At 37.3% G+C, this 19,859-nt stretch overlaps 1 long non-coding RNA gene across 1 annotated transcript; it reads right to left on the bottom strand.

The window, feature by feature from the left end:
* Nucleotides 1-15,204: 15,204 nt before the first annotated feature.
* On the bottom strand, nt 15,205-16,055 carry LOC116737417 (uncharacterized). The gene is made up of 3 exons (XR_004342814.1): nt 15,957-16,055; nt 15,613-15,715; nt 15,205-15,251 (listed from the first exon to the last, which is right to left on the bottom strand). It is a non-coding gene; the product is annotated as an uncharacterized LOC116737417 (long non-coding RNA).
* Nucleotides 16,056-19,859: the final 3,804 nt, after the last annotated feature.

Consider the following 19,859-nt stretch of genomic DNA (forward strand, 5'->3'; position numbering starts at 1 on the left):
TGTTAATAGCTAAACATGGCAAACCTTTTACTGAAGATACATTTATCAAAACTGTGTTATGAAAATGGTGGAGAACATTTTGCCCTGAGAAGAAGCAAGAATTTGCGAATGTTTGCCTGGCACGTAACAGTGTGGCACGGAGAGTTGAGGACATGAAATTGAGTATTTTGAACGATAACCGTCTGTCACTATCAACAGTGAAAAGCCAAAAGAACATTTATGCACTTGGATTTATGGCCGTTATTTTTATTAAACTCTTGAGTAAGATTTGGTTATGAACCTGTAGATGTGACACAAACTATTACTTTCTGAAAGATATTCTAAATGACAAGAGCAAAATTAACTTGTTTTAAGATTTAATTTTAACAGACAACTTTGCATTACTTATAACTCCTGTTTAAGATGTTCTTGAGGCAAAGATATTTTTAAACTCATGTAAATTTAAGGTATTTTATACAGTTTGTTCAATGTTATCTGACTCTCCAGATATGAAAGAAAAGCAGAATTTGTGTTTTTAGAGTTGTTCTCATCTGCCTGAGTGGCTTATATTTGGTTTTTTTGTCATTTGAAAGATAAAGATAATTGTGACAATGAAAATTGTTTTATAACAGAGTGTATTTGCATGAAACTTTTGTAGTTAAAAAATGTCCGAACAAACTATTGGCCCCCAGGCATCTTCACTTTTTCGTTGCAAAAAGTTTGGACACCCCTGGGTTAAGGTATACAGGTTGTTTGTAAAAAATTCTTTTTGTAATAAACTATTTTAAATTCTACCTTTTCTTTCTCTGGACACATTTATGTTACCTAGGAAGGACCTGGTAACAATGATGAGACCCTGTAGAGAGAGGAGATCCAGCACCTGTCCCAGAGGTGTTCACTGAACCATCCAGTACTGCAGAAGGTACTCTGCAGTACTAGGACGTCCTGAGTCATGTTCGTTTATTGCTTTATTCCTGGACTAGTGACAAACCTGATTGGCTGCTCCTTGTGTAAAGGTTAAGGATAAAATGTTTCTCTTATTGTTCACAGAAAAAGTTTTTGTGGCAGCCGCATATTTCCACACCAGGGAAGATATGTGCAAATATTGACGCAAACTTTGATGCAAAGTTAATTTTTATAGATGCCGACTTGTGTGTAAAATATGGCGCCACACATTTTTTGCGTGCATGCATGATTTCTACATGAGGCCCCTGGACCTTAAAACAAGAACTGTTGTTAGAACCAGAAATAATTTGCTTTAAATTATCTAACAAAGATTCTTGTTATTTGTTGATGAATGTATTTTATTCAGTTATTCAAACTTTTCAGTTGGTTTAATCCTTTTATGATTTAATTATTTAATCTTCTTAGAGATATAAGATGTTTTTTCTAAAAAAAAAAATAGAAACACATCTTATTTCTAAAAACTATCACTATGTCCTGACAGCATAACATGAGACACTCTGTGAAAACATCCAGCTCCACTGCTCTATGGTCCTACTACGATCTGCAGAAATACACTGCTCTGTCAGAAACAACCAATCAGAGCCATGAGGAAGGTTATAGCGCTAACAATCACTTTGTGTATACGCTGCACAAACCCTCCTACTTTCTCTCTGCTTTGTTACAGCTGGTTCACCACAGGGATGCTTGATATGAAAGCTCAGCTAGTTAGCATGACTATCGATGATGGTGGATAAACTGTTTCTGTAACAATAAGGATCGCACCAACCCACTACAGATCGGTGCTGCCTGTGGTGCTACTGTCACGACTTCCCACAGACAGACACCTGATGGATTCCAGTTTCACCAGTGGACTATAGGAACTGCATCCCCAGCATTCATAGCTTAATGTGGTTTAAGTGTCTGAATAACTTGATTCCTATCAAGTCATAAAACAGGCAGAAGACAAATGCTCTTGACTTTAATTAACAATTAATCAAAGTTTATGTTTGGCCTCATTTTTCCACCCATTTGGTGGAAAAATGTCACCACTAAAATTTTACATATTCCACCAAAAATGGGTAAAAATCTTTGGGGACAAAATACCTTTGGATGTAGTTTTACTCTATCATGCTATTTACTTTTATTTGAGTAAAATGTCTTGCTACTCCACCCTTTGAGTAACTTCACTAAATGAAAAACAAACATGTTTTAACCAGAAACACAACAGACAGACCTAAAGGCCTTAAGCCTGCATTAGTATAAAAGGTTTTTTTCTTTAAAATACTCAATACTTAATATATACATTTGAACATGGCCTCATATTCTTGTCTGTCTGATGACACTTTAAAAATATTAAAATCAGGTGGACAGTAACTTGGTACTTTAGTCGCATTGTTACAAAATACTGTTTTACTTTTACTTAATTAAAGCTTAATACATTTCTTGGACAGTTAATTTTTACTTCTACTTGAGTAAAGATTGGTGAGATGCACAAAACGAGCGCAAACACAAAAACTATAGCATAAAACTCATAGGATGAAATGTAGCAGTAATACAACAATAAAGATTATTTTATGCACTTTTACAAAGTAAACTTGGTATTTCCTTTAAATCTTTATTTGAAATGTTAAGATTTCTGTGTTGTACCACAGAAATCTTAACTTGCTTGAAAAGGATTAGGAAGAAATAAGAAACTTATGAACTTCTACCCCAAAAACTCATACAATATTTTCAGATGGACCCTCATTAATAAATACATTAAAAAAATAAACATTTTAATTAATTTTTATTTGGGTTTAGATATGTCTAAATCCAAACATCCATAGCCACACATTCATATGTTTCAGCCTCAATGTACACATTAGTGCTAACTCTCTCTCATTTTTCTACATCTTGTGAAAATGACCTACTTATTTACTTTTAAATTGTAATAAATTTTGACTTTGTTTTAACTCCTCATTTAACTTGTTTCATAACTTTACCCCATGAATTGAAATAAAAAAGCTTTTTCTACAAATCCTTAAGTTTGAGTTTCCCCTTAAGTACCGGTAATATCCCCATCTCTTTCAGAAAACAGGCTCTCTATGAGCTCAGGCTGAACTTTATTAGATGTGTGAGGGACCAGTTGCTGGGGACTTTAGACCAAGGAATCCCCCAAAACCCTCTTCCATTAAAATATGATTCTATTTTCTTTCTTATGAATATTTTGTTTTGCTATTATAAAGCTCTGTGTTTCATTGTCCATGTTAAGCTGAACATTCATAAATATGTTGGTAATTATTCTGGCTGAGAGTGAAATGAGTTTAGAAAGGGATCAGTTTTGAACAGGCGCTTAGGGCAGCCTTGGGTCCTAAGTTTCTGTGCTGAAGAAGCTCAGTAGAACATAGCAGCCATAGTTTGACTCACGTCGGATTTATGAATGTTGTTTGTATTTTCAGTAAAAAATGAAACTAAAGAAAATTTACAACCACCGCATGTCTCGGCATCACTATTGTTTGAGTGGGCAACAGATGCCTTAAACATGATTTGAGTCATTTTAAATTAAAGCTCTTCAAATTTAAGGATTCTAGATTTTAATACTAACGGGTTTGTTTGCTCATAATAACCAACATTATGGATGATTCTAACGGCTCGTTTCTGTAGGATATTTAGTGGCTGTAAAGAGCTTTTGCAATAATTCCCCACACCTCTGAACAATATGTTAAATATGGCAAAATCAGAGAGTTATATAGAATAACTCTACATTATATTATTCTGTAATTCAGAACATGTCTAGCTTTAGCCAGGATTGATTTGCTCCTGCTTAGTTTATTCTGTAAATGTTTAATATGATATTTCCAACTGACTTTGTCATCTATTATTACACTGAGAAACTTATTAACATAAAGCCTGTCTAGAGTTACACCCTCTATCTGAACTTGAATTTTAGTATTTTTGTAGCAGTTTCCAAAAACCATGATTTTAGTCTTGTCCAGATTTAGTGATAATTTGTTATTGTCAAACCATTTCTTTAATTTACTGATTTCTATGGAAAGAAGTTGTAAGTTTTCACCAGAGACTAGAATATTTGTGTCGTCAGCAAATAACACAAATTTAATACATTAGACACTTTGCTTATGTCGTTTATATACAAATTAAATAAAACTGGTCTCAGTACTGACCCTTGAGGTACTCCACACAAAAAAGTAGTTCTGGACTGGACTACAATTTCTGGGTCCTCTAACCAGAGCTGGCCCGAGGTAATGGACCGAGAGGGTCAGAACCCTCATAGCTAAATATGTTTCTGATGATGATATATGCTGGCACAGAAACTGTAACTAATTTATCCCTTGAACCAATTTAATGTTTTAACTTCACAGTTTCACTTTAATAATGAAATAAAATTAAGATGTTGAACTTTTGTCTTCAGCAGTATTGTGATAGAATCACAGTTTTCATCTATTAGATCAGCTGACTTCCCAGGTGAATTTGATCTAGAATCACCACTCTATGGTGAGGTCAACTTACTGACCTCTAGTGCTTAGAGATGTGATCAAACATAAGCTTTAATAAAGAGAGGCTAAAGCATTTCACTAAAAAACTGTTTCTATTTATGCTCAACAAAGACCTAAAAAGTTAAAAGAAAGTAAAAAAAAAAACTGACCAAATAACTCACCAGTAACGCTGAGTCGACATTCTTCATTGTTGGATCCATGTTCAGTTTTCACGTCACACAGATACAGACCAGAGTCTTCAGTCCTCAGTCTGGACACATGGAGTCTGATTCGTCCTTCTCTGAGGACGTCTTTGTCAATCTGGACTCGTCCTGAAAACTCTTCATGCTGAGAATCTGGAATCTCAACACCTTTATAGAACTGATAGCGGAATAATCTTCTGTGAGGAGCCAACAAGCTGCAGTAGATGAACAGTTCCCTCCAGGATCCCTGAGTCTTGGTGGTGAAGGTCCACTCCAGAGTGATGCTGTGGTTCTCCTCTGCCTGATAGCTGCTCTGTGTCACATTCACTACAAATGTTGCTGCTGAGGAGACAGAGAGGGAAAGAGAGGAGCAGACACACTGAGAACTGGAACATGGGAGTCTTTCAGCTCCATCTAGAGAGCTTTCTGTCACAAAGACAAGATGGAGACTGACCACAGAGACATGAGCTGAGGATGAGGAGCAGCAGGATCCTGGAGATCATCTTCATCCTGAGAGAGGAAGAGGAGGAGAGGCAGCAGAACATCAGGAACATCATCACTAACAATACAAGGAACAACTGGATTCATTACAACTCAGTCTGACCTTTGACCTCAGCTCCTTCATATGGAAACTCCTGAACTTTCTGATTCAAATATGTTTTAACTATGCTATGGCAAAATAAGTAAAATACATAAAATACAATTAAAACTGTGACACTGCCACTTTGTGGCCATAAATAAATACAGCAGCAGGTTTCTGGTCTGTGATGCTGCGAACATTTAAATCTGATTCCAGGTTCAACTTCCTGTGATGTCAGAGCAGAAAATTTTAATTTAGTTCATTTTTATTGAGGTTAAATCCATCTGTCAGGATTCAGGAGGTGAATTATCAATCTGAACACCTGCAGGAGTTTGAGTTTTTATTCTCTCTCTATTAAAGACAAAGTTACCAACTAAAGCTGAACAATAATTCACAGCTTCTGTGAGCACAAGATCTGCAAAACCTCCATAAATTGAAAAACATTTATTTAAGGTTTAATTATTTAATTCAATTTGTCAAAAATAGATAAATAAATAAAAAGATTCCGCAGTATAATAAAAAAATCTCAAAATTAATTAAATGTCTCATATTTCAGACTTTGACTCAGATGGAAAAATGGTTCACATAAATTACAATATTCACGAGGCTCACAGAAGAAAAGTTCTGTTTAGTTATTCCATTATTGCAGAACTAATTATGTTACTTTGTGCTGGAAGCTTTAATGTGTTCATTTATTATTCTATATATAAAAGAAATTAAACTGTTTCAAAAGTTAAACCAATTTCAGATAAAATGCAGATATTGATAATTTAGCTAAAACTTAATTTCTATCTGTTCAGCCACATATCTGGACATTGATCATAGAGGAGACTAAATGATTTATTAAATAAAACCTGAATGAAATTAATGAACCTGTTCATTAAACATATTCAGTCTAATTAACATTTTACTGTTTATCTTTGTTTTAATTCTTCACTCAGAGCTTCAGTCTGGATTATATGGAGTTTATGTGTCACTGATTATTTTTATATTATTTTAATAAAATAATATTTATTAAATCAGCTCAGACTGTGGCCATGAGTTTAACTTGGTGAAGGTGAAGAAAGTAGTGACGGGCCAGACGACGCACAAACCTCTGCACATGCGCCGAGCAAACAAGATGAAACCACGTGTCTGTGTGCGTATCACTTTAAGGAAAACCACGTCACCAATACAGTTCCTTTGTTTGGTTTTTAACTCGCCAAATTGTTCACAATAAACTTTGTTCTTTGCTTTGGTTTTTGGCTCGTATTTGTTCTAAATCAGTGGTGGGAAGTAACGAAGTACAAGTACTTCGTTACTGTACTTAAGTACAATTTTCATGTATCTGTACTTTACTTAAGTAGATTTAATAATGGGTACTTTCTACTTTTACTCCACTACATTTTACAGTAAGTATCTGTACTTTCTACTTCACTACATTTCTACAAAAGTGTCGCGTTACTCGTTACATCCAAGTCGCACTGCTCTCTTTTTGTCCGTTAAAATATGAAGTTCAGGGACTTTAAGGTGGCGCCGTAAAATCCAAGCAATAACGTGACTTAGTGTCTGTTGTCACCCATCGCCTCCCCCTTTACTAGCACGCGGAGCTCCAGACATGCGCAGTGGTTTCCTCTGAGCGGGAGAAGATGTCTAACTAATCGATAATAGCTGCATAAATCATAAGATATGATATCACCACCTGGTGAAGAAAGCACAACAAAGGCTCTTCTTCCTCAGGAAACTGAGACGGGCTGGACTTTCCTCACGGCTGCTCGTGAACTTTTACAGGGCGATGATCGAGAGCATCCTCTGCCTCAACATGACTGTGTGGTATGGTAGCTGCACAGCACTGGAGAGGAAACAACTGACACGGGTGGTGAGAACAGCACAAGGCATTGTGGGATGCCCCCTCCCAGACCTGGACTCCATCTACACAGACCGGGTCAAGAAGAGAGCTGGATCCATAGCCATGGATTCCAGCCACCCGGGCCACAGACTGTTTGTGCCGCTGCCATCAGGCAAGCGGTACAGGAATATATGGACTACAACAAATAGACTGAGAAACAGTTTCTTCCCCACAGCCGTCAGAGCCATTACTCCCTGCCGCCCCCCCCTCCCACACATATCATAACCTCGCAGTCACACATACATATCCCCCACCCCCACACAGCCATATTGTTCTGCACTTTGCACTGTCACATTATCTGTACTTTGCCATAATTGGACCTGCTGCTACTTCTTTGGTGTGGTTGAGTGCCTTTAGTTAATTTAGTTGTATATATTGTTATTATTATTATTGTGTGTTTGCTTATTTACTGTATATATTTGACCTTTTGCACGGGAGCTGCAATGGAAATTTCGTTGAATTCTGTTCAATGACAATAAATGCTATCTATCTATCTATGTCTATGTCTATCTATGACGACATGTAAAACCAGCAGCGCTTCGCTTTCACAGACGGTGGGACTTTGTCCAACTTTTAGCGTCACTTGGAAGGAAAGCTTAAAGAAAGGTAAGATCTGTGGACGTGATGCTAGCAAAGCTAGCTGTACTGAGACACATGTTGCATCTGCGATGAAAAAAAGTTGTCACTCATGCGCTGAATTATTGTGTGGATTCAGGAACGATCCGATTCTTCTGGACGGATCTTTACTAAGGTTGATGGGACTGAAGCCTCACTGAGAGCCGTTCTTTGTTCTTGTATACACTGCAATAGCTATATATAGCTATATATATATATATATATGTATATACACTGTTAAGAAAAATGATTATTTTTTGGTGTTTAATACAGCTAATATACGACATGTGTAAAGGTATAGCCAACACTTTTATTTGGAACAGTTTTCTGTGGAGCATGTGGGAGCTGACAATAGCAGACATTTAAGAATAGCTCAAGTTAGTCCACTTTGACGTATACCTATTTCGGCTTCGATAGTCCAACTGGCCTGAAGGATTTTATCTAGCAGGTGCTTTTGTTCAGTAAATAGGGCCATTACCTTATCAGTACCCTGGTAATGGCCTCAACGCATCTCACAGTTGCACAATTGTTCCTTAGACTTCGACTTCGACTGACTTTGTTGTCATTTTCAACAGTATAAAATATGAATATAAATCTAAATATAAAATATAAAGTGCAGGACTGACAGTAAAATAGAAGTTATTTAGCTCTGTACATGTGCAAGGTATAAAGTGGAGACCAGTTTTTGAGTGCAGTCCAGTTAAGAGTTCAGCAGTCTGATGGCAAGTAGGAAAAAGCTGTTTCGGAACCAGGTGGGCCTGCACCGGATGCTGCAGAACCTCTTTCCAGAGGGCAGCAGGGAGAACAGTCCATGGTGGGGGTGTGAGGGGTCACTGATGATGTTTCAGCCTCAGGACACGCATCCTGCATCGATGGTTGACCTGACACTTCGCCCTTTTGCCTGAGCTGGGTGTGGAAGGTTGTTGCCGAAGCAGTTTCTCCTTGTGCGCCTTCTTCTCACTCACATGAGAGTTACCGAACTCAACCAGGAAGTCCACCCGTCTCTCCTGCACCCCAATGCATGCCTGATAAAGCACATGTGCATTCAGTGCTGCCATGTCAATCATGTTTGCCAGGTTTGCTGACCAGCTGTCACATAGTGATGGAACCTTGGTCACCCCCCGCAAGATTATGACTGAAATAAATGCCATTAGTTCTTGTGAACTAATAGGTGAAGCAGTCACCTATTTATCCTCCACAGCACAAAAGGCTGCATGCAAATTTGCATGTGCAAAGTCTCCCAGATTTCTTTTGCTTACACTTTTTGCATGATTTTTTTGAGGTGGATCAACACAATTAATTTGGTTAGTTTATTTCTAAACTGTCATTTTAAACCCTCTTAGCTTTATTTCAAAGAGAAACATTACTAATTTCTTTTAGAAAAACCTTTGCATATTTTTTGAAACAGATTCTATGTTTTGCAAACTCTATGTACATTTGGCAAAATGACCTGGATAATGCAGCACAACATCATGGATCAGCTGCAAAAGGTCACATCTCTCCAAAAACACTTCATGTATGCTTCAAAACTAAACTGAAGAGCACTACCTACAGGAGACCTGATCTCCTGCAGGTATCATAGATACCCACCCCAACATGGACTATTCACACTCCTACCTTCTGGCCTGACGGTCAACGACCACATTTACAATTGAAGAAGGGATGCTAATTTGAGCCATCAGAGTCGTCAGGGTGGACTCCGGCCTTTTGGCCCTGGTGAGCCGATATGGGAAGGACTCGAAAACTGAGCTATCCTAGTTTAAACAAGCAGGGCCCTTTTTCCTCCCCCGCTGACACACAGGGCAATAAAATTTACATTCCAATGGGAGAGGGGACTTCGGAGGTGTCTGTGAAATCTCATCTTAGGACGTTTGGCGTCAGGGATCTGCCCGTATCACACGGAGATGAGCACGGAGTGGTCCGCCCTTTGGCTTAGAAAAAACCAGACACCTTTGCCATAAATGAGGGGAGTTTCCAAGTTCTCTGAGTCCCTACGGAGTTTCTAATAGGTCAAAGAACGGAACGCCTTGGCTGCATATATTAAATAGGGAAACACCTCTTTAGTTTAAAATTCCAGGTCAGCACGCCGAGAGAGTGAATTTTTTCCATCTTTTCTCCACGTGGGCGCCTTTGTCTGTCTCTGTGTTTCGTGTGTGTCTTTCACCTTGTCTGTTTTTATTTTTATGAAAAGTGCATATCTCTGTTCCTCTGCAGCTTTGTTAACTGATTCATGCGTTGCTCTGTATGAATTAAACTCTGTGATCTGTGACGTCAACACGCTTTGTTGTTGTTTCGTTTAGCAGCACGCCGTCGCTGCACGTCGCCCACGGAGAACGTCACTCGCCGAGGATCCCGGGCAAAATTAAAAGAGGAAGAAGGAGCCAAACGTTTTGTCCAAAGCTAGCATTAAACTACCTCTTTTTTTAATAACACACACACACACATTTATTTAATTGCCGAATAAGTAAAAGTTGAACGTATGAACACAGAGCATGCTCATTGATTGATTTTGTCTCCTGTCATGGTGGCAAACATGCAGTGGGAGGGAGGATGAGAACAGTCATGGTGCTCCTTCTGCTTGTTGCGCCGTTGGACAGTGTTCATAGTGTTGTTGTAATGTTACAATTACAACTGTAATTGTAACATAGCAATTACAGTTAATTGCTATGTTTCATGGTTTAATGGTGCAGACAGTTGTGGTTTCTGACATGGGCAATATGGGCAACCGCCCAGGGCGTTATTTTTATAGGGATGGCAGGCGACCTCTGCGGATTGTAGCACAGCGATGAAAGCAAAACAGAATGAAATGAGTTGTAATTGATACTGGTTAAATATATTTCAGCTCTAAGTATTTATATCTAGGTGTTTTTATGGAAATGTGGATCTTTCAGATCAATCTGAGAACCAATTTTGATAGGTGCACTTCATTTTATTGTGTCATGTAGCGCAGGGCGCTGGTCTTGGTCTCGTGTTCAGTGGTCTTGACTACAACTCTGCTACGTGGCTCCTCGATTGCATGTCTTCCCCCCCACACCTTCGTTCCATCCCCTTTCAGTTGGATTTCTTTCTAAATAAATGTCACTAATGAAGTTCATGCTACGTTAGGACAGGAAATAAGATGTTTCCATCCCTGAAATTATGATGCATAGAATCACATATCTAAGTCTAAACTCTTACAGAGAATAAACACAATAAGAACATGTTTAATCTGTGACATTGTTTATTAAAATGGCACATTTATGATGTATTCAAATTAAATACTATCGGCACACTTAATGATATTAGCGATTAGGTTATGTATTCAGCAAGTACTTTTACTTTTAATACTTGTGAATGAACCTTGTTCAGTCTGTTTCTAGTCTTTACTGAATTCACTAGTTAATCTGAAACCTGCTGAAAGGTGAGGCGGGCAACATTTCCTGCCTTTTAAAGAAAACCAACCAATCACTTTGTAGATTTTCCCGCTCACACATCAACGTTTACCCCTTTTTGGTTCCGATTCATTTATGTACAGAATATGTAAATTAAAACTCAGTTCCACGTGTAGCAAAGCTCTACCAGCGAATTCATAAAATGTTATTTTTCAGCTCATTGTCTCTCTGAACAAAAACCTTCAGACTAAAAAGAAACTTCTGTAGAAAGAAGTTTGATCATCTTCATCATCCGAGTCCGCTGATCGGTTTGAGGAAGAAAACAAGAAGCGGCAGATCTATGATCATGTTGTTCTAATATTCTAACCTCTATGCTGCATTTAGAAACAGAGGCTGCAGGTTTGATCAGAGCCAGGATGGTTTTCTGTTGTAGAAACTCTGTTTTTCTGCTGAGTTATTGATGTTCCTCAACAAAACAACGTCACACAGAAAAACTGGAAGATAAAAACTAAAATAAATCAGACATACCCAGAAGCTCTGAGACACGAAGTCCATCCACCTGCTGGCTGCTGCAGTTCAGAGGTCTGACTGGCAGGAAGTGACGAGAAACTTAATTCACCATCACATGATAGCTGAGTGAAGCTGACACGCCCCACAAGCTCCCGCCAGAGCGATGTTGCGTTTAAGGACGCCTCGGTTAGACTGATTTAATGAGAAACACACAGACTGAACTTCTTACTGCGGTTTTTAAGAATATGCTTGATGAGATACATCTGATATTAACAATAAACATTTTTATTTCTGATTGGAGATTTTTATTATAATCTGTTCCATTTGTCTCTAATAAAATTAACGTCCGATGTTACCTGAACGCATCATTCATGCATGATTAATGATGTACCACTCTCTGTCCTTTTTCTGCTGTACGGAAACAAGAGAAGTCAGGGGAACATTTTGCCGCTTTTAATGAATCAATGTTTTCATATGTAACACGGGGGAAAGAACCCGGATTGTGACTGAGGACGTGGCCCTAGAGCCAACTGGTAAACTACTGAAATATCAAGTGGTCTAGAGTTTCCCAATTAATGATACCCAGGTAGGTCTGGCTGAGAATGAGGAAACAGAAATAGTATACAAAATATGTTTTATTTATACATTCTTTTACAATATTAAAAATAGACTTTATTATTCTAATTTAAAACGCAATAGGCTCAAAAACCCAGGACAAGACTAGAAGCAATTGGAACCAAACGAATGCAAACCAGATTAGTAGAAACACAAAATAACACAAAATAATGTTAGGAAAAAAAGAAAAACAAATCCCGCATTGCCCCAACCCCGTCCTAAGGTTGTGCCCAGTACGCTAATAAAAATAAGGAGCTATGCTGTTCTGGTTCTACACGGTTTGTGGTTCTGAATAGTTTGTGGGAGCACAATAGGCAACAGCAGCAATCTGCAATACCAAAAGAAAACAATGACGCATCCGCTGACAATAATAGACAGGTAGAGTAGTGACATAAAAATCCATTTATCCTACCAGTATTAAATGTCCACGATCCGAACACTCACAGCAACCCGATGAGCACGGCGCCAGCGCTCATCTGCCCTGAGAGCCAACTCAAGCAACGGACCAAACAAACACACACAGATTGGCGTGCACACCCAAGTACACCTCGCTGCAGCAAACAGAATGGGGCGGGGTCGGACAACTGTCAGTCTCATACCTTATATGGAAATGGTGGGGACGGACCACTGTCCGTCTCATACCTTATATGGAAATGGGACTATTTCATTCCGGAAATGAAGGGGGCGCTAGTGACACTATTTCCTGTACCGATCGTGTTATAATAATTATACTAATAATAACGTATTTTATTTGACAACGCCTTTTAAAACACCCAAGAACACTTTCAACATTAAAAATACAAATTAAATAGTAAAAAAATGGCTACAAAACGTGATATGTCACGTGGTATGTCTGTCACGTGGTGAGTCACTTTTTTTATTTCCAAATCTTTATTAAACCTTTATTTAAAATTATATTAGTAACAAACAATCTAGAATAAGCAATAAGGAAACATTATGGAGATGTATTTATCTATCCTTACACCCAATCTATCTCAAACAAAAGTAATAAAACATAAATCAAATCAATATTTTGGAGACAAATGTACATTACATTAAGAGCACATTTATCCATCCATTAATTATCATGATTGATCCCTATAGTGGGGTCATGAGGGCTGCTGACCCTGGACAGATCGCCAGTCCGTCGCAGATTAAGAAAACAGATATAAACAAATGAAGTTCAAATAATATATTTTGATGTTGTGAATGGTACTCTTAAAATAAATAAGTTAAAATCTAAAATATAATAGCCTCTGGCTTATTAAATAAGAACTAGATGGAAAAGAGGTTTGGTCGGTAAAACATTTAGTCAACAATTTTGGCCAACTTTGTACGTCCATTCACAGCGCACTTTTGTTGTTTATTTGCCAAATATTTTTCTTATTATTCACATTGTGAATATAATTTACAAACAAACCAAAGGACTTCTGAACTTCTAACAAGTGCCATTCAGAAAACTAGAATATTTTTGGTAGCAGGTGACCTGGCTCAGCTATTATCATTGTTTACCATAATGTCTCATTGGAAACTTTTGCTATAAGGACTCCAGTTCAACCAGTAAACTGATTGGTGTCCCACTATTCCATTTATAAATTCCATATCAATTCTATCAATTGCAATCGATTCATAAAATAAAGACCTTAAATATCCAATTGTTGCAAAACCCAAAGAGATTAATTAAAACTTTAAATGTAGCTTCAATCTGGAAAGACTCACACAGAGAGAAAGTAGGTTTTAGAAAGTTTATTTGACAAGAAATAATCTTTGGGGCTCGGACCCCGCCAGTAGACACTGCGCTGGTAACTGCCAGAGAGAATGATCTTTTTTCTATATGAAAACCTTTTTGAATAAAGTCACTGGTTACATAAATTAAACCAGTGTGTAAATTCTAACTATAACTGTCTTTATCTGACCTGCTCAGCCAATCACCTGATCATGTGTCTCCATCCCAGCCTAACGGCGCCGGGCTCATCTCCTCCACCCTTCATAAAGTCCGGCTTGATGTGAGCAACTGCTCCTCATCTTAGCTATCATCACCTCCACCCCGACTACACCTTCGCTCTGCTCGTTTAATCTTGTTTGTAACCGAACAATATGTTTCTGTATGTGCTTGCTTTATTACAAAAAAACCCCAAGTTGATTCTGACTGTTAAAACATAAAACAACTTAGCTGTATGTCAGGTTTGTAAAAAAATTTGTATTGATTCCAGTCATTGTTCAAAAAGTATAGGTAACATTGTATTTACACATATAAAATATTGCAAGTTATTAGCTTTGCTTGCATTTAAAATTTTTAAAACAAGGTTATCCTATTGTTAAATAACGCTGTTACAATATATTTACAACTACTTTATTGGTTCTACTCTCTCCAACAAATTACAGCCACAATGTAACTTTGTGTGGAAACGGCACCATTTCTGTGAAAACTAAATAATGTAAATCAACTGAGCTACAACAAAAGGAACATTCAAAAATGTAAATAATATTGAAAGAACACATTATTAAAAAGGATGACTGCACAAGTCAAAAGGCAAATATTATTTAGCAGAAATGATTTAAAATGGCATGTCACAAAAAAAACGAACAATGTGTGACAACTGAAATGTGTGAAAGACTGAGGAAAGCAAATAATATTCTCCTTGCATTCAGTATTGACAGTCAGTGCAGTGTCCAGGTCGGCCATCACAGTAGTAACCAGGGTACTCTCCTCGTCTTCCATCGCCATTGCCCACACAGTCTTTATATCACCGGTGGCAGGAAAAACACGTTACAACCGCAAAAGGAATCCGGTTTTCTGCCTTGAATGTTTTTTGAAAATTTGCCCCAGTTGATCTCACCTGTTAATGAAAAATCGATTTCATGTAGTTGAAATCTAATTTCACATGTTTCAGATGAAAAAAGTCAAAGGTCCTTACCATCCAGCCAAGCAAAGTGAGTCTTCTTCATGAAAACTGGCTCAGACACAACGGCTTCAAAGCACTTGCAGGTCAATGCCAAGGTGAGGTAAGCTGAGTCTCCCTGTGCCGGTATCACCTCCTGGAGAACAGCTTCAAGAACATTCAGAGGCATCTGAAAATAACAAAAAACCAAACAAAATAAAAAATCACATTGCACATTATGATCAGTAAAACAGTAGTTAATAATAACCATTTCACCAAATACTTTGTTACTCTTACTAGTGTAGTTTATTGCAGTTACTTACTAAAACTATATTGAAGTTGTGCTACTCATCATTAGGGTATCACATCTGGGTACTACACCCACCTATAATGGCTGCTGTTAGTTTATAAAATATATTAGACTTTCCAGAAATTTAACATTGGTGTACAAAACATATTTAAAAAAGATCAACCTTTAAAAATAAAAGAGAAACACTAGAAAACTGGTATGTAAAAAATATTTTATATTTTTCAAGTGTAGTTATACATACCGTTATGTTGAACCATAGCAGTTTGTGCTAAATGGTTCTGTAGCTTGTATGAGCAAAGGGGACAGCAATATTTATCGTTCATGTTGCAAATAGATACGTGGATCTGTATAATGAAAATAAAAAACAGTTTGAGCATAAAATACATTTCTCAATTATACATGTTATCTACTTTTCTATTTTTATCTAATGGTGCCCAGCGGGATAATAATTAGCTATGCTACATGCTAAAATTAGCCTTCCCCTGTATGAATTACGAATTTCACTAGTTCTTAATTATATTTTCAACCTAATCTAGAAAAGCGTATTGATTTACTATGTGAAAAAATTTAAGAAGGTAAAAATACCTTTTGTTGACTTTGTGAGTTTTGCATTGTTGATCGTGTGCCGAACACCAGTGGAAGAACCTCTCAAACTTCTTTCTTTCTTCTTCTGTTCCTCTTAACTCCGCGTCTTGAGGTATTTATACTAGTGATTATGAAAATAGCGCCCCCTTCATTTCCGGAATGCAATAGTCCCATTTCCAAATAAGGTATGAGACTGACGGAAAGGTCCGTCCCCGCCCCTTTCTGTTTGCTGCAGCGAGGTCCTTCTCTGCACACCCGGTGCCTATATACGCTTAATGAGCCCGACAAGGCTGTGAACGGAAGTGACGGTGGGGAACGGGGCCGAGATGTGTTCAAAGGCCCAAACCACGGTGGGAATTTACAACCACTAGATGTAAACTACGTCTTCCAATAAAACCACCCGGTTACACATAGAAGCTGTTTGATAAAATCAATTTTTTATAAAAGAGACTCGGAGTCCTGGAGGAAAACAGAATATTTCTCAATTCTTCTCCCTCCAGTTTTAACTTCCCCTATAATGTTATAAAATGTTATAATTCTTGATGTTTAAACAATTAGTGAAATCTGGAAATTCAGCGAAACAGTTTTTTAGTTTTCTTTTTCTTCTGTTAAACAATCACGTCTATTAGAGTCACTAATAATTTATTGAATGTCTAAACTGTACAGAGTTATTAAACTAAAAATATGCATGAAATTTCTGTTGAGAAACCATTTGTAAAATATTTCTTAGTTAGCTTGTCTGATAGTTCAGATTGAGACAAAATAATCTCCATGGAGAAGCAGAAGAGTTTCATTTATGTGTTGCTTCACACGACTACATTTACTGCACTTGTTCAGGTTTGTCTTCTCATAACATTTATCTCATGTTTACTGAGGCCTGAGGAGCAAAAAGTGAAAATTATTCATCTGATATTTCTCTGAACTTCTAGTGAATTTGCTGGGACCAATCAGGTTTAAATATGTTCAGAGGTGGATCTATTTAATGATGACTTTGAACTTATTCAAAGATGATTTTTCAACACTTCTGTTCCACATATTAAGTGATTTCATTTGCTGCTTTGCATTTCTGACAGTTTTTTATATTAAACCTGTAAAATGTGGCATTAATTTTCTCAGGTGAAATCCAACAACTTGAAGGAAATTTGCAGGATTGTTTTGTCTTTTCTGTTATTTCCTGATGATTAAACTCATTCATATTGTTAGAAAGTACTTTATCATTTTCATGAGCTGTAAATAATATTTCAATATTGTTAATAAATCCATATTTACAGCCATGTTGTCTGATGCCTGTATAAGATAAAGTGATTTCCAAACAGCTCCTCCCTTCACACTTAAATGTTGTCAAACCTGCTTAGTGTGAAGGGTTATGACGTACCAGTCCTCTTCATCACTTATCAAACCCCCCTTCACACTAAACAAGTTGTCAAGCAGCTTCTCCCTTCACTCTGGTTTTCTTTGCACCCTGTTTGCTTTCATTTTAAATCCTCCTTTTTTTATCAGGCACTGGCTGAACAGAAGCTTTTACTTTTGCTTCCTTTCTGAAACCATAATTTCGTCCAAATAATCAATGAAGGAAAAGGTGAGCAATTCAAATATAATCATATTCTCTTGGTTTAATGTTTTCAGCTTTTGTTACGTTTCGCACTGATGATGTAGCAGCGCCATGACCGCAGATTAAAAAGCTGCTTTGTGCTCAGAAACTAAAATGCTAAAATAAATACTTTATTTAATGCACATTATGCATTTGAATCGTGATCGGACAGATGTGTGTTTGCAGCTCAGACAGAAAGTTAATGATTCTGTAACAGACGGTTTCTACAGTAAAACAGGAAATGCAAATATTTTCATGATGAACAAAATATTTTTCCTATTTAACATCAGAAATGATGATATTTTGCTGCTTAATTCAGAATCTGAACCAAATGACTTCTAGTTGATTCAATATGAACATTATTAATTCACTGGGTAAGAAAGTTTAGGAATAAAACAAAACAATAGACAAAGATCAAACTGGCGCCACCTGGTGACAGAAACATGTTCCTGCATGTTGCAGAGAAAAACTAACTTTCGGTTTAACTTTTATTCCCGTCGTAGAGACTTTAGTTCGTGATGATAAATGAGACTTGTGACAGAAATATTTTTTCATAATTATTAGGCAAGTGAGTATTTTTGACCATAACATTATTTTAGGCATATTTTCTAACTCCAAGCTGAATCTTAATAGCAGGTGATGTGTGGCTGTGGCCTGAAGAGGAGAATCATTGTGAACATAAAGATATTCCTCAAATCATGACTCTAAACATTCAATCTTGAACATTCATGTTTGAGATTAAATAATATTTAAGATTAAATGAAAGTCTGTAGTTTCTGATTAATAACTTAATGATCAAAACTAAAACTTGCCCAATTATTGTGCACACAGTGTATTTCTGTCACTGAAGTCTGATAATCAGAATAATTTGGAGGATCAGATGCTGTATTAACTAAACCACATCAGAATGTGGACGATCTGTTTCTAACTGCATCTCAGTGACGCTTCACCCAAAGTGTCACTCAGATTCTTCCATTTACATTCATGTTTGTAACAGCTTTTATTTTGGAAGGATAAATATTCTCAATCCTCAAATATAACATGTCACTGATAAAGATAACTGTAATATATAAATGTCTGGTTTAGTTTTGTAGCTGTCTAACATGAATCTTTTTATTGTTTTTTAAACTGCAGCACTTTTTGTAAAATACAACTAACAATCAAGAGGAGGACAGAAAAAATGAATGAAGGTTTAAGGAGGGAAGAATTTAATTAGGATGTTTATTTTACTCATTAAATCAGTTTAAGTTTAATGTAGTGACTTTGTTCCTGATGATCTGCTGCCTTGAGGTCTAGTAAAATTTGAGATTGATGAAGGTTCTGGTGTCATTTCAGAGTCTAACCTGTTTTTCCGCTTTGGTTCACGTTTTATCGAGCTCTTGGATCCCAGCTACAGTTAACAAACAGAAATCAAAAGGTCTGACGGCTCCTGGAAAAACTGCAGGTGGGAAATTAAAAACATCTGACAACAATATTTCACTGTCATCTTCCAACTCAGAGTAGAAAGTTTTTTTATTCGAGTCACGATAAGAACAAATGTTCTGGGTTTGTTCCTGCTTTACTGAGCTGCTGAGAGAAACTTCTCTGGTTTTTATTTGTTGCTGCATTTTCTGTGAGGTTGTTTTCATAATATCCAAACAAAACAGTCAATTTTGAAATTTAATTTCCCTGTAATCTATTCTACTTTAATGAAATAAATAATATCCTGCAAAGTGCAATAATTTGAGCTGCAATGTTGCTTATTCTTTAAATGTCTCACTATTGGCATCGATAAATATTCCTTTCCTCACAGTTTCAGTAACACTGGACTCTACTTGATGAATCTAAATGTCAAACTGTAGATGTTTCTTGTATTGTGAATGATGTTGTATCTCCTCTTCCTCTCTCCAGATGAAGATGATCTCCAGGATCCTGCTGCTCCTCATCCTCAGCTCATGTCTCTGTGGTCAGTCTCCATCTTGTCTTTGTGACAGAAAGCTCTCTAGATGGAGCTGAAAGACTCCCATGTTCCAGTTCTCAGTGTGTCTGCTCCTCTCTTTCCCTCTCTGTCTCCTCAGCAGCAACATTTGTAGTGAATGTGACACAGAGCAGCTATCAGGCAGAGGAGAACCACAGCATCACTCTGGAGTGGACCTTCACCACCAGACCCAACTCCTCTCTGTCCTCCATGTTTATCCTCTGTGAATTTCTAGCTCCCCCTAGTGGAGTGGTTCTCTATCAGGTCCATGAAGGTGTTGAGATTCCAGATTCTCAGGATAAACAGTTTTCAGGACGAGTCCAGATTGACAAAGACGTCCTCAGAGAAGGACGAA

Source organism: Xiphophorus hellerii, chromosome 18 (assembly GCF_003331165.1).
Source record: "Xiphophorus hellerii strain 12219 chromosome 18, Xiphophorus_hellerii-4.1, whole genome shotgun sequence".
Taxonomy (NCBI): domain Eukaryota; kingdom Metazoa; phylum Chordata; class Actinopteri; order Cyprinodontiformes; family Poeciliidae; genus Xiphophorus; species Xiphophorus hellerii.